Source organism: Lepidochelys kempii, chromosome 17 (assembly GCF_965140265.1).
Source record: "Lepidochelys kempii isolate rLepKem1 chromosome 17, rLepKem1.hap2, whole genome shotgun sequence".
In the NCBI taxonomy this organism is placed as follows: Eukaryota; Metazoa; Chordata; order Testudines; family Cheloniidae; genus Lepidochelys; species Lepidochelys kempii.
In genome coordinates this window covers 17435265-17455441 of record NC_133272.1, presented here as the reverse complement: position 1 = coordinate 17455441, position 20177 = coordinate 17435265, and the positions used below count along the sequence as shown (strand labels likewise).

General features: G+C 43.8%; 1 protein-coding gene across 1 annotated transcript in view; it reads right to left on the bottom strand.

Moving 5' to 3' along the window:
- The window catches only part of ATP2A3 (ATPase sarcoplasmic/endoplasmic reticulum Ca2+ transporting 3), a 158954-nt gene extending 145936 nt beyond the window's left edge, over positions 1–13018 (bottom strand). The window contains exon 1 of the mRNA XM_073315802.1: positions 12999–13018. The gene's annotated coding sequence lies outside the window, so the exon portion shown is untranslated. The remainder of the gene's footprint in view (positions 1–12998) is intronic.
- Positions 13019–20177: the final 7159 nt, after the last annotated feature.

Here is a 20177-nt window from a genome sequence, read left to right as displayed (position 1 = left end):
GACTAAGGCCCCAATCCTGCAAACACTTACATGTTAAACTTGTAGCATGAGTAGACCCACTGAAGTCAATGAGACTAGTTACGTGCTTAAAGTAAAAGGACACATCTACACATTTGCAGAATCAGAGCCCAGGAAAGCAAATGTTTTGTGCATAAGGCATCAGATGGAGGGCCAGTGGCCGCCTTGCAATGTTTTCTGCCAAGACCTTATATTACAGAAGTCCCCACTCACCTTCCTTCCCCACCTTTATACTAGCTAAATGCAGAGTTCCTTCCCACAAAACTACTGGCTCCATCCAGGGCTGGCCCACAACATTTTGGCACCTGAGGCGGGGAGCTCAAATGATGCCCCCATGCCCCCTCGCTTGGGCCAAAACTTTGAAAGATCTCAATTCTGCCTTCTTCCTGTTCTCCTTTATTGAGGTAGGTAGCAGAGCAGTACCATGAGAGGAGTAGAACTAACAACTTAAAATGCCTAGTTCAAAAATTTGAAGTAACACTTAACTTTGAAATGCCTGAACAACAAATGTAACTTTTCTTGTCTGCCTAGTAAACACTGGCACTTTTATCTGTTTCAATAATCAAAGTGGTTCTTTCCGTGGTTTCTTGCTTGCAAAGATTTGAACTGCTTCCTGAAGGTGCACAGTCTGGGCCAGCTCATGCTCCATTGAGATGGTTGCAAGGCCGACCAGCCTCTCCTGTGTCATTGTGGAGTGTAGATGTGTTTTTATTAACTTCAGCTTGGAGAAGCTGCGTTCTCCACTGGCAACTGTTACCGGAAGTGTTAGAAGTATGTGCAGAGCAACAAAAGCATTTGGAAAGAAGGTGGTCATCTTATTTGTGTGCATATATTCCAGAGCAGCCTTTGGAGTTGATCCTGCTGAAATGTATTTTGAAAGGGCTTTCAGTTCATCACTTAAATCACTCGCATCAATATCGCGCACATCATCATGTGTCAACACTGTCACTAGTGCCCTGCATTGCTGGTGTCAGTCTTCTTCAGGTATAGTGAGGAGTTTTGGAATATCATACAACTTCCCAAATATATTGCTGTATTCCCTGAGCTACATGAAACGTTCTTCAACTGACTGTATTGCACAGTCTAGCACCTGGTTAAAGAATTCAACTTTGAATTGTTGTTTGAGGTCTCTTATGGGATTATCCCGTGCCTCGTAATCAAATGTCGTCTTCTTTGGTGACTCTTGTATTCTTGAATGGGTGGGAAAATAGCTTCAGTGTGAAGTTTCTCTGACAACTTCTGTGCATTCTTCAGAATGTTTTGAAATCCCTCATCTGACCAGTAAGACTGTAGGTATGACTTTGCTTTGTCCACTTGTTCCATTGCTCCAGATCTATCAAGGTCAACACCTTGGAGACTCTTGCTTACAACATTTATTTCAAACAGTATGTCGTGCCACAACACTAAGCCACATAGAAATTGGAAGTTATGTCTGTTTCTGGTGATTCCATTTCTCTCTGCCACAGTTCTCCCACGAACAGTTCCTGTCATAGCATTATCCTCCATAATGGCAACTAGGGCATCATCTTTCTTCCCAATTTGGTGTTTGATAGGCTTTATCACCTACACTCGACTTTCCCATCGTGTGGCACTCAGTGGTTTCAATGTCAGAGAGGATGTTCCCAGATGTTCCTTCAAAATTGGTCATCGATGAGTTGATGCAGAGAAAAATACATAGATGCTTTGAATTACATTAAAAATTTCAGCAGCCTCACTAGAAGCTGATGCTGCATCACTGACCACCAAGTTCAATGAATGAGAACTGCATGGGACAAAAAAAGCTCGAGGATTTAACTCTCGGATCCGTGTCTGCACTCCTCTGTTCTTTCCTCTCATGTTGGCACCATTATTGCAGCCCTGACCTCTCATGTCAGCTATCGTGATTCCTGCATCTTCCAGCTTTTTAAGAAGTACATTTGTCATACCAGCTCCTGTAGTATCATCAATGTCAATAAATTATAAAAAATGCTCTCCGACAGTCACCATTGCAGGGACATTTTCACTGGATTCTGTTGTTGTTACAAAATGCACCATTAAAGTCATTTGTTCTGTATGGCCGACGTCAGGTGTGCAGTCCAGATAAAAGAGTAATATCTTGCTGACTTCAGATCTGCCACAATCTTCTGTTTGACTTTTGTTGCCAGTAACTGTATGATCTCATTTTGAATTGTTTTTCCAAGGTAGTGGTGTGTGTACATTTCTTGGGTGGTGACTCTTCTTAGATGCTCCTGGAGTATAGCATCAGACTCAGTCATCAGCTCCACAATTGTAAGGAAAAAGAAAAGGAGTACTTGTGGCACCTTAGAGACTAACAAATTTATTTGAACATAAGCCTTTGTGAGCTACAGCTCACTTTATCAGATGCATCCGATGAAGTGAGCTGTAGCTCACGAAAGCTTATGTTCAAATAAATTTGTTAGTCTCTAAGGAGCCACAAGTACTCCTTTTCTTTTTGCGGATACAGACTAACAAGGCTGCTACTCTGAAACCAATTTTAAGGAAGTTTCCATTGTTTGGCACATACAGCTGATCTGAAGTGCCACACAGTGCTAGGTTTTGGGTAGCAAGCATTCTCACAATGGCAATGAGCCTTTTCAGAACATTTTGCCAGTAAAGAGACTCTGATGCAAACTTCTCTTGATGCTGATCATCTATGGTGGCCTTTAACCTTAGTCTCATCTCAAGCTCTTTCCACCTATGAAATGCGCTCTGGTGATTTGCTGCCTTCTCATAGCATGCCAAATTTCTAGCCAGATTTTTCCAGTCCTTTGTTCCTGTAGAACCCAGTGTGGCTGAAACATTAGACTGGAAGAGTTTGCAACAAAAACAGTATGCAGCATTCTGGGTTTTTGAGTACATAAGCCAGGGCCCTCCACTTTGTCACCACTGAGGATTTCATAACAGTAATGTATTGGATGGAAACTTCTATTTTCATTGTCTTTGGGGAACATGAAGTTTTTCACTTGCTGTGGCCCATGTAGTACAAGGAAGTCCCTCGGGCTACTGCTCAAGTGGGTCCACAGTCCTGGATCATCTAGACTTATGGAACTAAACTTAGAAACTAAACAGCAGCAGCTGTTTCTTGCGCCTCCACCACACTCTTCCCTGATCTACACTTTTCTTCAGAAATGTGCACGGTTACATCCATTTGAGATGGAGATATGGATGCTGCAGTAGCTGCCGGGTCACCTGCACTCTGACTAACTGGAAGATCAGGCATCTTCTCACCACTCACATCCTCACTGGGGCCGGAAGGCTCACCGTGAACATTTGTGTCAATGTATCTCAGGAGCGCACCTTCCTGCTTAGATAGAAAAGCTTCCTTTGCTTGCTTGCTTTTTCTGAATGCTGCCCCAGAGGGGCGTTTTCTCCTTTCACTCATGACCGCTGTTCTGTGCCGGCTATAGTGGCTCTCAACACTCGACTGAAGGGGACAAATAAGCAGGCTGGTAGCAGGGCCTGAGCGAGGGAAGAGATCAGCGTCTTAAGGGCCTAACTGGCTCCTACTAGTTCAGTTGTCTGCCTGTTCTCCTCAAGTGGGTTCAGGGAAGCAGCAGGAAACAGGAATCTCCCTGAGAAGCTGGTGTTAATCAGTCCAGGTTCCTGGGGGTGCTAGAGAGGTACATAAGAGGCTCCTCTTCCTCTCTGTCCCTGCAGCTCCTGCTGCTTTCTGTTATTTCCTCTCACCTTTTCTCCTGCCAGCCTGTTATGTCTCTTGCGCCCTCCTTCCTCCAGCAGAGAGAATACATGAGCACCAGCAGCAGACACAATTTTCTACACTCTGGGTCCTAGTGGCGCCCCCCCTACAGTCTGGAACCTGAGGCGGCCGCCTCAGTTTGCCTCATGGTAAGGCCAGCCCTGAGCCTCCATCTTTATAAACCAGGTCCTAAATGTCGCTCCTTTTCTCTTTTAAGCAGGAGGACACCAATCAGTTCCCCTTCAGCCTTTGAAAGGATATTTTGCCACTGTAACTAGGAAAAATCACACTAGCCTGGCCCATTGTTTCCAAGGGCAAAGCTCAAAGGTGTTGGATTTGACTGGGGTTCTCTTGTGAGTTTGTAAATTGCCTGGTATTTTCCCTGAACCCAGCAGCAATGGGCTCAGGAGTGTCTGTTTATGAGAGAACAGGAGTACTTGTGGCACCTTAGAGACTAACAAATTTTTTTGAGCATAAGATTTCGAGGACTACAGCCCACTTCACTGGATGCATAGAATGGAACATATAGTAAGATATAGATATATATACACATACAGATAAATTGGAAGTTACCATACAAACTGTGAGAGGCTAATTAGTTAAGATGCGCTATTATCAGCTGGAGAAAAAAACTTTTTATCTTAACTAATTACCTCTCACAGTTTGTATGGTAACTTCCAACTTATCTGTATCTATATCTATCTTACTGTATGTTCCATTCTATGCATCCGATGAAGTGGGCTGTAGCCCACGAAAGCTCTCATAAATTTGTTAGTCTCTAAGGTGCCACAAGTACTCCCGTTCTTTTTGCGGATACAGACTAACACAGCTGTTACTCTGAAACCTGTTTATGAGAGCAGACCTCTGTTGGGCAAATTGTTCAATGCTAGGAACATGCATTAACATCTTTCAAGGCTAGGAACATGCATTAACATCCACCTAGTGGGGACATTGGCACCGACATTCAGTTTTCCCGGTTCCAGAACACCTCCTGGAAAAAAGGTCATCCTTGTGGCATTTCTTCCCCCTGGTATTTTCTCGCCGCAGCTTGGAAAATAGCAAAGGCAGATGGAGAGGTGAGGGTGGAAAGGGGCAGGAGAAATGCTGCATTTGGCTGAGGGACTGGAAGAGCAGAGGGAAGCCCATGTCTTTCTGCCCATTCTGTGCTCATCCTGTGGGTAAACGGGGTCTTTTCAGTTTTCAGAGTTGTCGACCGATCAGTTTTCAGGGTTGTTGACCCAGCACCTCTCACTGAGGCTAAAAATTCACACACACTAAACCAAATGCAAGCAAAAGATAGAAAATATGTCTGGTTTTAACCAAGTGACATGAACCATTCAGGTTCTCCAAGGAGATCCAGAGAACATCCGTTTTCATCCAAGTGCAGATGAGTTCTGCTCACTACTAGGGATGTTGTCAAGCAGGGAGAGGAGCCTGAATAAACTGTCTGCTCATCAGAGCACTGGAAATTGTCATCCTGTAGCCGCACAATAGATCATCTAGCCAGCAGGGACAGCAAGCTGGCCTCAGTCCTGGGACAGGTGGACACTACCCATCTCTGTTTGAAAGCGTGCTTCAGTCTGCATTGTCCATGCCGTTCTTGGTTTCTCCACTGAGTCTGCCAAGAGTTGGCCTGCCCTTGGCCAATTTGTGCCGATGCTTGCTTTTTTTTGGTGATAGGGATGCTGCCGACTAGGAACGACCCTCACGGGTTGCTTCCAAGAGTAAATCACACACTAAACTGACTATTCTTTCAAGGATCCGCATCCACCTATTGAGTCAAATGCTGTCCCGCTTTTAATTAGGTTTGTGAGTGGCCTTACATGAGTCACCGGAAGAGGAAGGAGCAAGCGTGGCTCTTAGTTGCTGGAAAGCTACATTGGATGACAATTTATTAATGTTATCTTTTGCCATTTGAATGTGTGTGTGTTTTTCAAGCTGCCTTTCCCTATGTGGAAAATTTGGAATGTTGGGGGGAACGGGAAGCATTCAGCTATAAATGATTCACTCTCCTGGTTACTGAGGAAACTTGCAAGTCAGTGCCAGTGATGACTAATACTACATTGAACTGTAAATGCTGCCCTCCTCCTTGCCCATCTCTCATCCCCTTCTTTCAGCCACTCTTTCTCTTCCCCCACCCTGAGTAGCATTGCGGCTAGCAATATGCCATTTGTCCTCAGGAAGCTCCTCTAGTGTGCCTTGTCAGCCCAGGTCTCTGATGCAGCTCACAGTAAAACTGCACTAGGGAGGGGAAAGGAAGGGTCTGCAGGGGAGAGAAGTGGGGATTTCCTTGGGGAAATAAAACCAAGTCCTTAGAAGAAGGCAGTTTGGACACACTGCATACGATCTGCCCTTCCCTCAAAGACATCAGGGCAAACCAGCATAGCTTAGTGCTCACCAAAACAGTGTTAACTTGCATGCAGTTCCCTTCCGTGCAAGCTCCCACTCTGAGCTACGAGTTCAGGAACACACAAGCAGCAATTCAAGGAGTGAGGAAGCGCATGGGGCCCAGTATAGACAGGCCTGTTCTCTGAGCTCCACCTGCAACTCAGGGAAGTAGTATGTTCTCCTCCCACCCCTTCTATCAAAGAGGAACCCCCATTCCCGGTCTATGAAAATTAGGAGGAAACTCACTAATTTTTCAGTCTCTTGCACCAGTTGGTCGCTACACCATTAGAGATGTAAGGGAGGACCACAGACCCTCTATCCTGGTAAAGGCCAATTTGCATTATTATTAATTATTATTATTATTTATTATTTGTATTGTCATAGGACCTAAGAGCCCCAGTCATGGACCAGGACCCCCTGCATTAGGTGCTGTACAAACGCAGAACTAAAAAGGCAGTCCCTGCCCCAAAGAGCTTACAATGAAAGTATAAGACAACAGAAAACAGATGGCTAGAGACAGACCGACAGCAAAGCACAAGGAAACAATGAGACAATATCATCCTTACTCATGTTGAGTGGTACCTTAATCCTCCACAAGCCCTACTGATGTTAATGGACGAGAAAGGTGCTATCAATGCAAGGTAACCTTCACTGGTTATCACTATCTGGCCCTCAGAAAGGATGCCAGGAATAAGATGGAAAGAAGAGCGGGAGGGTGGCAACTAAAATCTTGCCTAGTGTTAAACAGAGTTTGCGAAGGGTTTCTTGCCATTGGCAAACATGTCACAAATGAGCCCTAACAGGAAGCTCAGTGGCTTATTTTCAACTGCGGGGCTTAGAGAAATGACCTTTAGCAAACACGGGATCCCCGGCCGAGTGAGCACTGCTATTTTTAACCGGGTATCAAGCCCAGTGGTGTCTGCTTCCTTCCTCTTTCTTACGGGCTTGTGTACTGAGCAAAACACAACCAGATAAACTTGCAAAAAACCTCTGTTCCGAGGAAGGGAAGCCCACAGGCAAAAATACAACTCAACCAAGTCGCACTTGTAGTCACCTCTAGGGGAGGATGTTTATTTTACACTGATATGCAAAAAACTGTCCATAGGACAACTTTGGATCCAAGATTGATTGTATTCAGTGGTGGGGCAAGCAAGAAAAGACAGACTGGCTAACTTTAAAAGGACTCTTTCCATGCCCACAGGCCTGGTCCTACCAAATAAAAGCCCTAATTCGATTTGCCCCTTTTATGGATTTTAAGTGGAGGAGGAATTTTTATCTAGTTCTTGCTTTAAAACAGCAGGGAACCTTGGTGGCTCAGAGTGTTGGTGATGGGCTATAGAGGGTTCACGGCTGAATCTGGCCCATAGTAACTAAATGTCTTCACCAGCTTCTGGCTCTTCGGGGGACTATATGAAATTAGTCTGATGAATGCTCAGCTGCCCACATTAGAAAGATGTTGCTGCTGGGTCAGTGAAGTCATGGTTCTCTGCAGCAGCTCATGCTACCTTAGCGATAGTAATTCTCAAGCGTGACGTCTTTTGGCTTTGGCTCAGTTTCTGAAAGTCTTCAGGATAACTTACGTGAACAACAACATTGGGGTACCACGTAGAAACCCAGTCACAATCTAGGATCCCATTGTGTTAGGTGCTGTACAAACACCGAATAAAAAGAGGGTCCCTGCAATCAAAATGTAAATGGTCTGTATCTAAATCTGCAGATGGATCTGCTCTCGGTTGCTACTATAATTATAGTGTTCACATCTTATGAGAGAGAATGTGTGTTGCAGGTAGTCTAGAAAAAACGGAACATTATCACACTCTCGTTCCAAATATACATCTAAAGCTACCCATGCACAACATACAAAATGTGTTGGTTAAAGGCAGAACATTCTGATGCTGGTTTCTTTGCTTCTCTTCCCTGCAAAGATTAGATTAAACAAAGGCAAAGTATAGATATAAACTATAAGTGTCGGAAAACCTTTTGGCTTCCCAAGTTGAGAACAGGCAAAATTGCTCTGTTCCTTTTGATAATGGTCCTGTTATTGAGCCAAAAAAATGATTGGGGATTAAGATCTACTCTCTATATCCTGATTACTTGGTGGTGTCGATCTGAGTAAGTTCAACTACATGTGAAAGTTAATAAAACATGCAAAGGTCTTCCACCCGCCGAGTAAGTTTCACCACCGTTCACGGTGTCTTTCTTGTTTGAGAACTTGGCCAAGTGACTAGTGCAGTATTGCCAACCCCAAGCATACAGAAATCGTGATCCAGGCTCCCCCAAATCATGATTTTTTTTTAAAAAAAAGAGTTGGGTTCTTCTTATTCGCCTGGAGTCTTTAAGGTTCATGCTTTTAAGCCTCTATCAGCAACCATGAGGGCTAGAAACTTACCTTTTAAAATAAAGAGGAAAGACGAGATTCTCACATATACTGTAAGCTCTTTGGGGCACGGACAGTCTTTTGTTCGGTGTTTGTACAGCACCTAGCGTAATGGGTCCATGACTGGTGTGCCTAGCTACTCTCACAAAACAAATAACTTAAAGGGTGAGTGCTCAGCACTCACTGATACTCAGGCCCCTTTAAGGTGTCTCAGGTTCAACATCTAGAATCACCAGCCATTTCTGAAAACCATGATTCTTACCTTTGTAGGCAAATCATATTTATGAAATCCACCTACCATTTTGTATACTCTGTCCTTTGTCACTGGCTTTGTCACTGGGAATGAATTAAATGTCATTTTTCTAAAACGATAAACCATTTTGTTAAAGGCATCGCACTACTGTTGACATGCTGCATGGGCCAGATCCACAGCTGGTGGAAATCAGAGCTACGCTGGTTCACACCAGCTGGGGATCCGGCCGTATGCTTTTAGTCTCAGCAGAGAGACCAAAGAGCCAGGACATGGTGGCTAGATTAACCTTTCAATCCTAGCAGATGGCAGGAATGGCTCTTTAACCTGGATTTAGGATATACACTATTCATTCACATGTAATACTCGGCATTCCAGGTTAAGTACAGCTGGCAGCTCATGGATTACTGAAAGACATGGGAGGGTGGGGGCACAGAAGGATGCGGATATTGGGGGCAAAGAGTTCACTGTAGATAGAAAAGAGAATGTACATGATTTTCCCAAGGTATTCAAGGTAGCTCTTCAACTAATGCAAATCTCTGAAATATGCTGTGTAGGCGCATGTATTTTTGAAGGGCCAGTTACGTTGGTGAACACTTACTCACATAAGTCAACCCATTGAAATCAATGCCGCATACGGAGGCTCCATAAATCCAGGTGGAAGTTGACGGGAGTTTCTGACACAAATAAGTGCCCCCCAGCACGTGTGAGAGTTGTTGGATGCTGGAGCCCAAAAGCAGCACAGAAGCTGGTTAGGCTGCCTCGTGGGAAGTGCTCTTTTCCTCACCTAACTTGACACTGCTTATTCCACAGTGAATTAAGAAGTACATTCCCGTGATACCGCTGCCTCCAGGCTGCAGTCAGGGTGCCAGGGACCAAGGTTTTGAAAGTAAAAATATAATGTATGACTTCAGCCTTGCTAAAAGGATGATGGATTGGTCAGAGGGAGAGTAGGGGGGAAATCAAACAGGTTGACTCAGCCGTGGCAGTCTGGTGTAGGGACACTCCTGGTTCTACTGCCACACTATTTGTCTCTTCATTTGTAAGGGTGTAAAATGTACGCATCACAACACCTCAGCATGCGGGAACGATAATAAAAACCCTATTCTCACATGACTAATTATCTATTGCTAATTAAACAAGCGTTCACCGTGACATAGAACTTTCCCAGCCGCTCCAGCTCAGGAACAAGAAAGCTCTCACACTGCCCTCAAGTCAACTCACTTTGGCTCTAACCATTGGGACTGATAGAGGAACCAAGTTCCAGGATAGAGGGTCTTCCACCAGCAGCGCTCTGCCTCTGCTCGGCTGCGCTCATACTGATGGACGGTCTGCAGAAACATCCTAGCTGAGCTCAATCACTGAAATTATGTTTATTGAGAGAGATGGGTCTCAAGCTGCAGGGAATCAAACTACATGGGACTAACCAGGTTGAAATCAACACCCTGAATTGCCCCCAGAAACAAAGTGGAAGCCATAAGGAACAGATGAAATATGTGGCATGTGAAATGTGTGTGCAGGTGCATTCTGCATTAGCTATAGCTTTCTCAGTAGGAACCCATATGAAACCCGCTGCAATAATTTACTCTAGAGGTGATAAAGGCATGAATACCCTTGGCAGGTCCTCATCTGAGTGGAAAAACCTCAAGCTCCTAGTGAACTGCAGAAAGTAAAAGGCACTTCTGGCCATCATCCCTACCTGAGGCTCTAGGAATAGTCAGGGATTCAAAAGCAAACGTGAGCCACGAATGTCATTAACAAAATAACTGAGAAACCAATTCCATAAAGCGAGCACAATCCATGCCTTCAAACCCACCTCCATGCCACTCTCAGCCAGGCAGAGCAAAGGGACCACAACTGATTGTAGGAGGAGGGGGGGGAGAGTGCGAGCTCAGGAGACCAATGACTGCCACACAAACCATCTCCCATAGCAGCTTGTCTCCTTCCTGGGAGCTCTCACAACATGAAGCCTCAACTGGAAAAAGGAGGAAATTCAAAGGCCAAAAAAAAGCATCAATCCCTTGCCAAGCAACATAGGCTTAGGCTCTTTTCTGAAAAATATTGTCAAATTAACCTGGGCTCCTCCAGGTCTGGCTCACTTCAGGAAAGCCTGCTTGGGTTGGGGGTTGGGGCTTGGTTTGGTTTTTTTAGTATCTCGGAGCATTATTTATTTACCAAAAGTGAGCCACTGCAAATGGAGCTGGGAGGGAACAAAAACAAGGATACTCCCCTAACTTCCCTTCCCAACAGAGGTGTAGCTAGCAATTTGAAAATGGTGCATTTGCGGACTGAAGCGTTGCTAAGGATGGCAGAACCAGTGATTATATAGTAACGCCACAGAACAACAGCTCCTTAGTTGTCATATTACATTTTATTTACACTCCCCAGTTATAATTGTAATGTAACAATTCTGCTTCCCTTGTTAGATCTGAACTCCCCCTCTGCAGGCTGGATGATATAAGCAGTGGTGCTGTGTGCATTTTGCACAGAATATGGTCTCCCTAGTTACAGTCTTATCAACCTTGCAGGATTTGCAAGGGACAATGAATTTTCCTCCCCAAACCTGAGATAAGGGTGTGGAATACTTGCAGCCCCAATGACAGGGAGGCGCAGATGTCCAGGATGTCAGAGGCTGTGCACTATTCATTCCCGTGTAATACTCTACATGTGAGTAAAGCAGATGATCTTGAAACTCACCTGAACTCTACAAGCAATAAAGGGAGCGTAAAGACTCAGTGTTGCCATCCCTCACGATTTTATGGTGAGTCTCGCAGTGTTTCATGTTTTTCTAAAAGCCCCAGCTACTGGAATCATCCTCTTGCCTGACAACCTTGGCTTTCAATTTAAAAAATAATAAAAAGCCAGTTTCTAGCCAACATGACTGCAGAGCTAAGACTGAAGATGATGATTACTATTATTTGTATTATCATAGCGCCTAGGAGCCACAGACACAGGCCAAGACCCTGTTGTGCTAGGTGCCGTACAAACGGAACAAAGAAACAGAAAGCAAATGCACACCGAAGACTCAAAAGGCACCAGGTAAATAAAAAGAACCCAATTAAAAAAAACCTCATTATTTTAAGCTAATCTCACAATATTTAGTGGTCTCAGGCTCGTGATATTTGAACACTTGAGGCTGGCAATACTGAAGACTATGAAGTGCATCCCTCATTTATAGCGTGCTTAGTGACCGTTCATGTGTTACTGAATGTGCACATTGGAAAGGATTGGCTTTCTTAACCTTCCCTACACACCACAGAGCTGTCGTTTCTCAGCCTAGAAGCTTAGGTGTGCTGGAAGCTACTGCACCTTTGAGTTATCTGCAAGGAATCTGACTTCACCAGTTTCAGCATTATGGTATTTCTCTCAAAGCCTCCGAGCTGGGTGTTTTTCTCTTTCTTTCTTTCTTCCTTTTCTTTTTCTTTTTCTTGTCCTAAACATCTCCAGATAGGCTAAAAGACAACTGAGATCACTTTCCCTGTTTAACAGCAGAAAACCAGCATCTTGCAATCGCCCAGTGCTGCTCTCACTACACACCCACTAGACAATACCCATAAACCTAGCATTATTTGCATAGTAGGAGAGTCCAGTTTAGGCATAACTGAAGATAATATAGCTCTGTGTCGGTTACATGGCTTATACCACCAGTTTAGATCCTAACAGAATATTTAATTCAATATGGATTTTTTTTTCTGCTGACCAAACCAAGACTCCTTATAGCCAACCTCAAACATTCAAAAATCCTGAGTCGGGCACCCCAAATCATGCAACTGACAACTGGCAATTGGCATGATTTTACAAATAATAATACATTTGGAATTCCTTTCATTTACTTCCTGGTTTATGAGGCTTACAGGTAAACTTAGATCACACTTTTTATGTAACCACAAAGGCTAGAAACTCACTTCCTTTTTAAAATGAAAACTCAGATTCTCACATCACATGACTCCACGACCTGAATCGTCAAGTAAAACGAGGGCCAGATTTACAAAAATATTGAAGAACCTAAAGGTGCTAATGCAGACAGTTGGATTTACGAAAGCATCTAAGCAGGTTAAGTGCCTAACTCCCATTGTAAGTTAATGGGAGTTAAGCCCGTAAGTCCCCTATCACAAGTCATGAGATCTGGCAACTCTGTACACTGTTAACAGAAGGTGGACAATACCTAGAAAGAGAGTCTGCATGACACTCTGTGCACCTGGGAATATTCAAAGGAAGGGAAACAAGAATGAATACTCCACTGTCCAATACTAGGGCTGATATCCTACCATCTTTGATGAGAAAGATATGAAGGAGCAATATCCATTTTGGTACGTGGCTATGATATACTTTCCAGAAGGTCTGTCATGCTGTACAGTTTGAGCAACGATCCATGTTCTGGTGCGGGTTATGCTGGCTTGGGAGGCAGACCTGCAGAGAAACGTAAAACAAACAGTTAAGTAAATTTAATTTTAGCATCATGAGTGGGAGGCTCTTACAGATGGCATCAGTAACAAATTTACTGCCAGCTCCGCAGTGTGTCATCATTTCTGCTAATACTTAAGTGATGCAAATATAGAAAACAATGTAATTGTTGCTAGGGTTTTCATTCTTTAGCTGATAGGCCATGTTGAATGCCTTGCACAGCAGTGTCCAGGGAATCACTTGAAATGAAGATTCTTGAGTATGTAGTTACTTGAGATGAATAAGAGAAAAAGTAACATTTTCAAAGGCTCCTAAGTCATTTAAGAGCTTAAGTTGCATTTTCAAAAATGTCTTCAGTACTATTGACTTTCAATAAAACAGGCTACTAAATCACTTTTGAAAATGGGACATGGGCCAAGACTTTCAAAGGTGAACAGTGATTCTGAGTGCCCTACCTGAGACACCGTGAAGGTTTCATCACCCATGCTCTGAAAAAAATCAGGCCTCCTTAAGGCATCTCAATTTTGGCATCCAAAATTTAGGCACTGAAAAATCGTGAGTCACATTTGAAAATGGGACATAAGCTCCTAAATCACTGACCCACTTTTGAAAATGACACCCAATAACTAGCTGATGCTCATATCATTGTGGCATTGAGACAGTGCTTGGAGGGGGACCCTAATACAAATTCTATCACCCTATCAAGCAGAAGGTTGGGGTACTTTCATTGCTTGTGATGGAGCCACTCCTGCTCTGCTGAACCATTGTGGACAGATATGATGACCTCATCAATATACTTCCAAAGAGCAAGTTAGAATGGACCAGATTGCATCCAAAGCCAGGTATTCTGAAGTTTCCGGGGGGGGAAGGGGGAATGTGACTGGTCTATATCCCCGTCCCACTTCACATTATTAACACCGTGCTGAGTTATCTACATAGAGGAGATATTTTTCAGGAACAGAGCGTAACCGTTTCCAGCAAATGCATTTGCTATAAAGCGTGCTTGCCTGGTTGAGTTGCCACATAGACAGCTTTTCTATTTCAACTGGAAAACAAATGAAGAGATTCCCTAGTCTCTATTGCAGCAGTCTTGTCACAATGCATGATCTAAGAGCGGGTGTGTGCGCACGCATGCCCACACACACACACACCTTGCAAAGGGGATGTTGGACTTCACTTAGACTGTCTCTGCTATCTTCCATTAAAATTTCTGCCTCAACATTCCTATTAGTTGACATTGTTTGTTTTAGTATTTAATATGAGTAGACTTCCTAGTCTAGTGATAATTCTTAGTACATAACCCATTTCATGCATTGGTCTCAGACCACTTTACAAAGGAAGGTCAGTATTTATCCCCCTTTTACAGATGGGAAAACTGAGGTACAGAACAGTGAAGCGACTTTCCCAAGGTCACCCAGCAGGTCAGTGGCACAGCTACAAACAGCTCAGAGGTCTCCTGAGTGCAGGGCCCTAAAACAATTGGCTGTGTACATCAAAAAGCTCTTTATAGACTATTGTTCTGTACTGTCACGAGAGTCACACCCGACTGCTGTATTATGGCACAGTTAATATCAGGAGTTTATTCATCACTCCACCTTTTGCAGGTGGAAACTTTTCAATGTCACCCGACTATCTGTGTTAACCTTTGCTTGGGATCCCTGTAAAGGGAGAGAGTCAGCTCTGGCAGCCATCCTCTCCCTACCTTTTTCCAGTATGACATCACTTTTCTAAAACATTTAATGTTAATATGCAGCCAGGAGGCCGAAATATTGTTTTTGACTAAATTTCAACAACAGCTGGTGAGAATTTTGCAGAACAGAACGGTGGGGCTTATTTTTTTCCCCCCATCTGGAGTTCTCTCTTTTTATGGACATTAGCATCTTTCTTAGATAGCAGCTGGGAGACGCGATTCCCAGCTGGGGTAGACGTATACTCGCTAGCTTGAGCGGAGCTAGCATCTAAAAATAGCAATGTAGCTCCAGGGGCACAGGCCAACTCCCGGGCTAATTACCTACATACAATCCCACCTGAGCCACCGCCCCTGCTACTGCAGAGCCACACCACTATTTGTAGGTGCTAGCTTGAGCAGAGCGAGTGCAGATAGGTCTACCCAATTGCTGTGTGGACCCACCCCTAGTTTAAACAAATCCACGTGAAGAAGCCAAGAAGAAGCAAACAGAAAATAAATCACCACACTCACCTTCGCTGAGGACCCAGGACTAGGTCCCTGATCCTTCTGCTCCAAAACCCAAAAGCTTCTGCTACTTGATCTCAATCAGATCTTCAATAATGAGCAGTAGTTGTATATCCTTTATCCTTTCTGTGGGTCAGCTACTAGAGGACAAGAGAGAAAAACTCTAGATTATCTATGTATTGTACTTATATGGCCATCAGCACTGTAGTATCTGAGTGAGTGCCTCACAATCAAATACGTTTATCCTCACTACCCACCTGGGAGGTAGGGCAGTGTTATCTCCATTTTACAGATGGGGAACTGAGGCAGAGAGGGGCTAAGGGCCAGATTTTCAAAGGAATTTGGGGACCTAGAGATGCAGATGGGCACCTAGGCCCAGGTATTTAAAAGCATTCCTGCACTCAATGTTGCAATGCCTAACTCATTTGGGAGCCAAAGTTTCATTTTTCAAAGGGATTTAGGCACTTAGGAGCCAAAATCCCATTGATTGTCAACTAAGTGCCTAAATCCCTTTGGAAAATAAGACTTCAGCTGATAAATCAGTTTGGCATTGCAATGTTGAGTTCAGCAATGCCTAAATACCTATAAAAATCTGGGCCCTTGTGAGATTCTCAGAAATACCTAAGCTTTTGAAAATCCCACTCGGTACTTACCTGTATTTTCAGGCCTCAAAATACCTTTGAAAATCTGTCCCTATGGGACTTGGCTAAGGTCACACATGATGTCCATATCACAGCAAGGAATTGAACCCTGGCCTGCCCTAATCACTGGATCTTTGTCTAACTCACTTGGTGGTGGCAGCAGTACTCATCCAAGGACAGGGAAGGATTTGTGCCTTGGGGAAGTTTTTAACCTAAGCTGGTAGAAATAAGCTTAGGGGGTCTTTCATGTGGGTCCCCACATCTGTACCCCAGAGTTCAGAGTGTGGAGGGAACTCTGACAGCTACAAAACTGAATCCTTTGTTAAATGGATTAGAGAGGGAAAAATGGGAAGTGACTTGCGGATAATGCAGAACTGTCTCTGCTTCCCAATATGGGTCCAAAACCTAACCTCCTCAACTCAGCTGTCACCAAGGCCCACTTCCTATTGAAATCAATTGAGGCTGCTTTGTCTAAGCCCTGATAGAGGAATTCAGAATGTGGCATACACAGAAACACCATTCCAGGTTCACACTGGAGATGCTCTTGTGTTTCAGATGTGGGCTGAGGGAAGGTTTCAGGAATAACAAGTTCAGATAAAGTAAGAATTAACCTGAACTGTTCCCTAGAGCCTGAACTGAAGTTACAAGCTTGTTTGGTTTTTTTAAACTTAAAAAACCAAGGGTTTTTTTTTTCATTTTTTCCAAGTCATTTTTTCATTTTCATATTGATTCTGAACTTCCTGATTGTAGCTAGAAGCAGAAGTGCTTAAATTCTCCGGAAGAGGTAGCAGTCATGCACAGACTTCAGGATAACAGCACGAGCGGAAACGGAGGCTAGTAAAAATGCTAGGGTTTGGGGCATTTTGTTACTATGGTTAGATGTACCCATGTATCTCCTGCTTTAAATTGCTAAGGAGTCAAAAGCAGGCTCATTAGGCAACTTCAAAATGCAATTGTATTCTCAGTGCAAAGCTAGCCAATTTTGTTGAACTTGGTAGAAAACAGAAATTTGAGGGCTCACAAATCCCCCCGAACTAACGCCCCAATCCCTCAATTAAATAAAATTTTCCCCAAGGTACTTTGCATCTGCTTTGGAACTCTGCTTAACATTCATCGCAGGATCAAGCCCTGCATCTGAACGTTGCAGTGTGAAAGCTTGTGGAAATATTGTTTTGTGCACCTCAACTTGTAATATTCCCGGTCGACACTGACATCTCACAAGATGGCCAACCCAATGATGCAGAGGCAAGAGATTCAGACGAACCATTATACACCATCTGAATGGGGTGTTACGAAGGGAAAGAGAGGAACATTTCTTCTGCAGGGATAAGCAGCAGCAGAATACATTTTCCTTTGGCATTGACACACCAGCTAATGGGTGGGCTCTGACATTGATGGATCGTGCTTGCAGCAGTACCATGGATAGCAGGATATATTGTACTAGGGGCAAGAAGCCTAGAAGGGGAGGAAAGGGAAAGAAGACAAGAAAATTACTGTACAGGGAAGACAGTGGGAGTCGAAGTCCAAGTAACTGCCACTTCAGTCACAGTCCAACACGGCTTTTGTACCCAAGAACGTGCAATCAAGTTCTATTTCCAGCCACTGTAAAAGGCATTTAAACCCAATACCTGATAAATGAATACAACACACAAACCATTTCCTCCCTATTTCCTTCCATTAGGACTGAAATGCTTCAGTTAATCATCGATAAAGAAATCAACCCTAAAATGAATGACTAAGGAGCATATTATTCAAATAACTGTCCAGCCCCACCCTATTTCTCATCCTGCAGGCAGCATTGCTTGGTGGTCTAAAGCAGAGACCTGCAATCCAGGAACACCTAGTGTTAATCCTGACTCCACTAAGGAATCCCTTGATGGGTTTTGTGGAAGTCACTTCACCTTTCTCTCTCTAAACCTCACTTTGCCCATCTATAAAATAAAGATATGGCATGCTGTAAGGTCTAGTTAGCTGATGTTCATGCAGCCCCGAAAACTCCGAGGCAGATAGGGCAACTTCCGACAATATCTTTGGGAGCCCATATTGTGAATGGTTTATGTATCACTGTGGGCTAGGGACTGTATGCACTCCAGGAGGAAAAGTCTACCACAGCTCCAGCAGGAAGCGAAAACAGAGGGGGATAATTAAAGCAGATCTCTCAGGTTACAGAACACCTCTAGAGAGGTACCACCACATGGGGAGGGTCATGTATTTTGGTTCAAACTGGATTCTCCAGACAGCAAACAGACAAAGAAAGGACTTTTAGGATAAAAAGCCCTGCGACCTTGGTTCCAGTTCCTGATCTAAAGACCGGTATGAACTTGTAACCACGGTGAAAACCCAGTTGCGGGATTTGAAGGACTGACTCCTGCACCTAGGTTGGAATTGGGGTGATCTCTGGTAAGCTTTTTATCATGTGCATAGATGCTTCTTTTGTTTTAGATGCCATCTCTCTCTAATGCTTTTACCTTAAGAATAGATGTGCTTGCTTAGAAGGAGCTGTGTAACTGCTGGCAATACACTGGTCACAGCCCATGGAGAGAAAGCAAAACCCAGATGCTGGCCTTTTAGGAAAACTGGCCTGCTGGGGATATCAGAGTGTAGCTCTGGGAGCTGTGCAGCCTTAAAAACCCCAGCCAGAAGGGAGAGAGATGATGGCTAGGAACTAGAAACCTTTCAGAAGGTGCCCTCAAGGGACCATGGAAAAGAAAATACAGGTGCATTTACCCTTGAAACTATGACATGCACTCAGTATTACTATTTCAAAACAGCCTTAAAATAATGGAAACCGATTTAAGACAGGTGGGATCAAACTTTCAAAAGGGCTATGGTATTGCCAGCCTTTATTTAGGTACCTGAATGGTTTTGAAAATCTAGCTCCATTTGTGGATCCTATGAGCTTCTGAAAATTCTAGCCTCAGATACTAGTTCTTTGTGCTATATACAGGGTCCTTCGGTATGTGTGGGGTCTCATCTGAGTGATCTTGAGCAAATGACTCAGTAAAGTTTTACACCTTCTAAATGGATACGTAAATTGTACACTCAATAGAATATAATGTCCTGGGCCCAACTGTTTATTTGAGCAATTTACACTTTATTAGCTTTTAGACAGAGTCTTTCCCTGACTAATATGTGACTCTGCACTGAAAAATGGTACCTTCTTACTCAACAGATCTGGTCCCTGCATGTATTAATTTCAAATTCCGATCTGCTGATTTATTTCTGTGAAGCTTTTACTGGTTTTCACTCCTGTTAGCCCTGCAGAGTTAACAGATCAATGGGAAAATGAGCTGGGTTCTATTCTTTTTTTTTTTCTTGTCCATCATCAACAGGATTGTTCACTAAGCTCTAGTTAGTTACATTTGTGCAACATCTCTGAATACAAATGGAGTTGCCCAGATGGCAATGAAGGCCTAATTTGACCTGTCAGTAGCAATGTTGCATGAGAAGGAAGTAGCCCAGCTTGACTTACGGAGCCCAGGTTGAGTCTGCAGGGATGGGATTTAGAGAAGTATCTTTATATTAGGTTTCAGAGTAGCAGCCCTGTTAGTCTGTATTCGCAAAAAGAAAAGGAGGACTTGTGGCACCTTAGAGGCTAACCAATTTATTTGAGCATAAGCTTTTGTGAGCTACAGCTCACTTCATCGGATGCATTCCGATGAAGTGAGCTGTAGCTCACAAAAGCTTATGCTCAAATAAATTGGTTAGTCTCTAAGGTGCCACAAGTCCTCCTTTTCTTTATATTAGTAAACTAAGCATATTTGATGCAGAAATGATTGAGAGGCAACAGACATGGAACTCCACAATGTCATTTGCAGTCTCCTCTCAGAGCAGATTCACCATTTAACTGCTTCCTAGTGACACTATGCAAAGTTCTTAGTAGTGCAAATTCCATAGGGGTATTTTTCTTCTTTCAGCCCCAAGAATGTGGGACTTCTCTCTCTTCTTCTACTGCTTACCAAAGGTTCACATGGCTGGTATCTTGGGTTCATGAAAAACAAGCAAGGTAAGGCAGGGGGTTATCATCTGATTGGGTGGGAAATGACTCACTTGAATGCTAGCATAACTCACACTAGAAAGGATGCATCTCTGTGCCTCTCTAGGGACTGGTCCCCATCAGAAGTTAATGAGCCTTTTTCCACTGCTGCTTGCGGGGGCTAGTCCTCCCATTGTGACAGGGAGGACAGTTCAGTGGTCAGGGTGCTGGC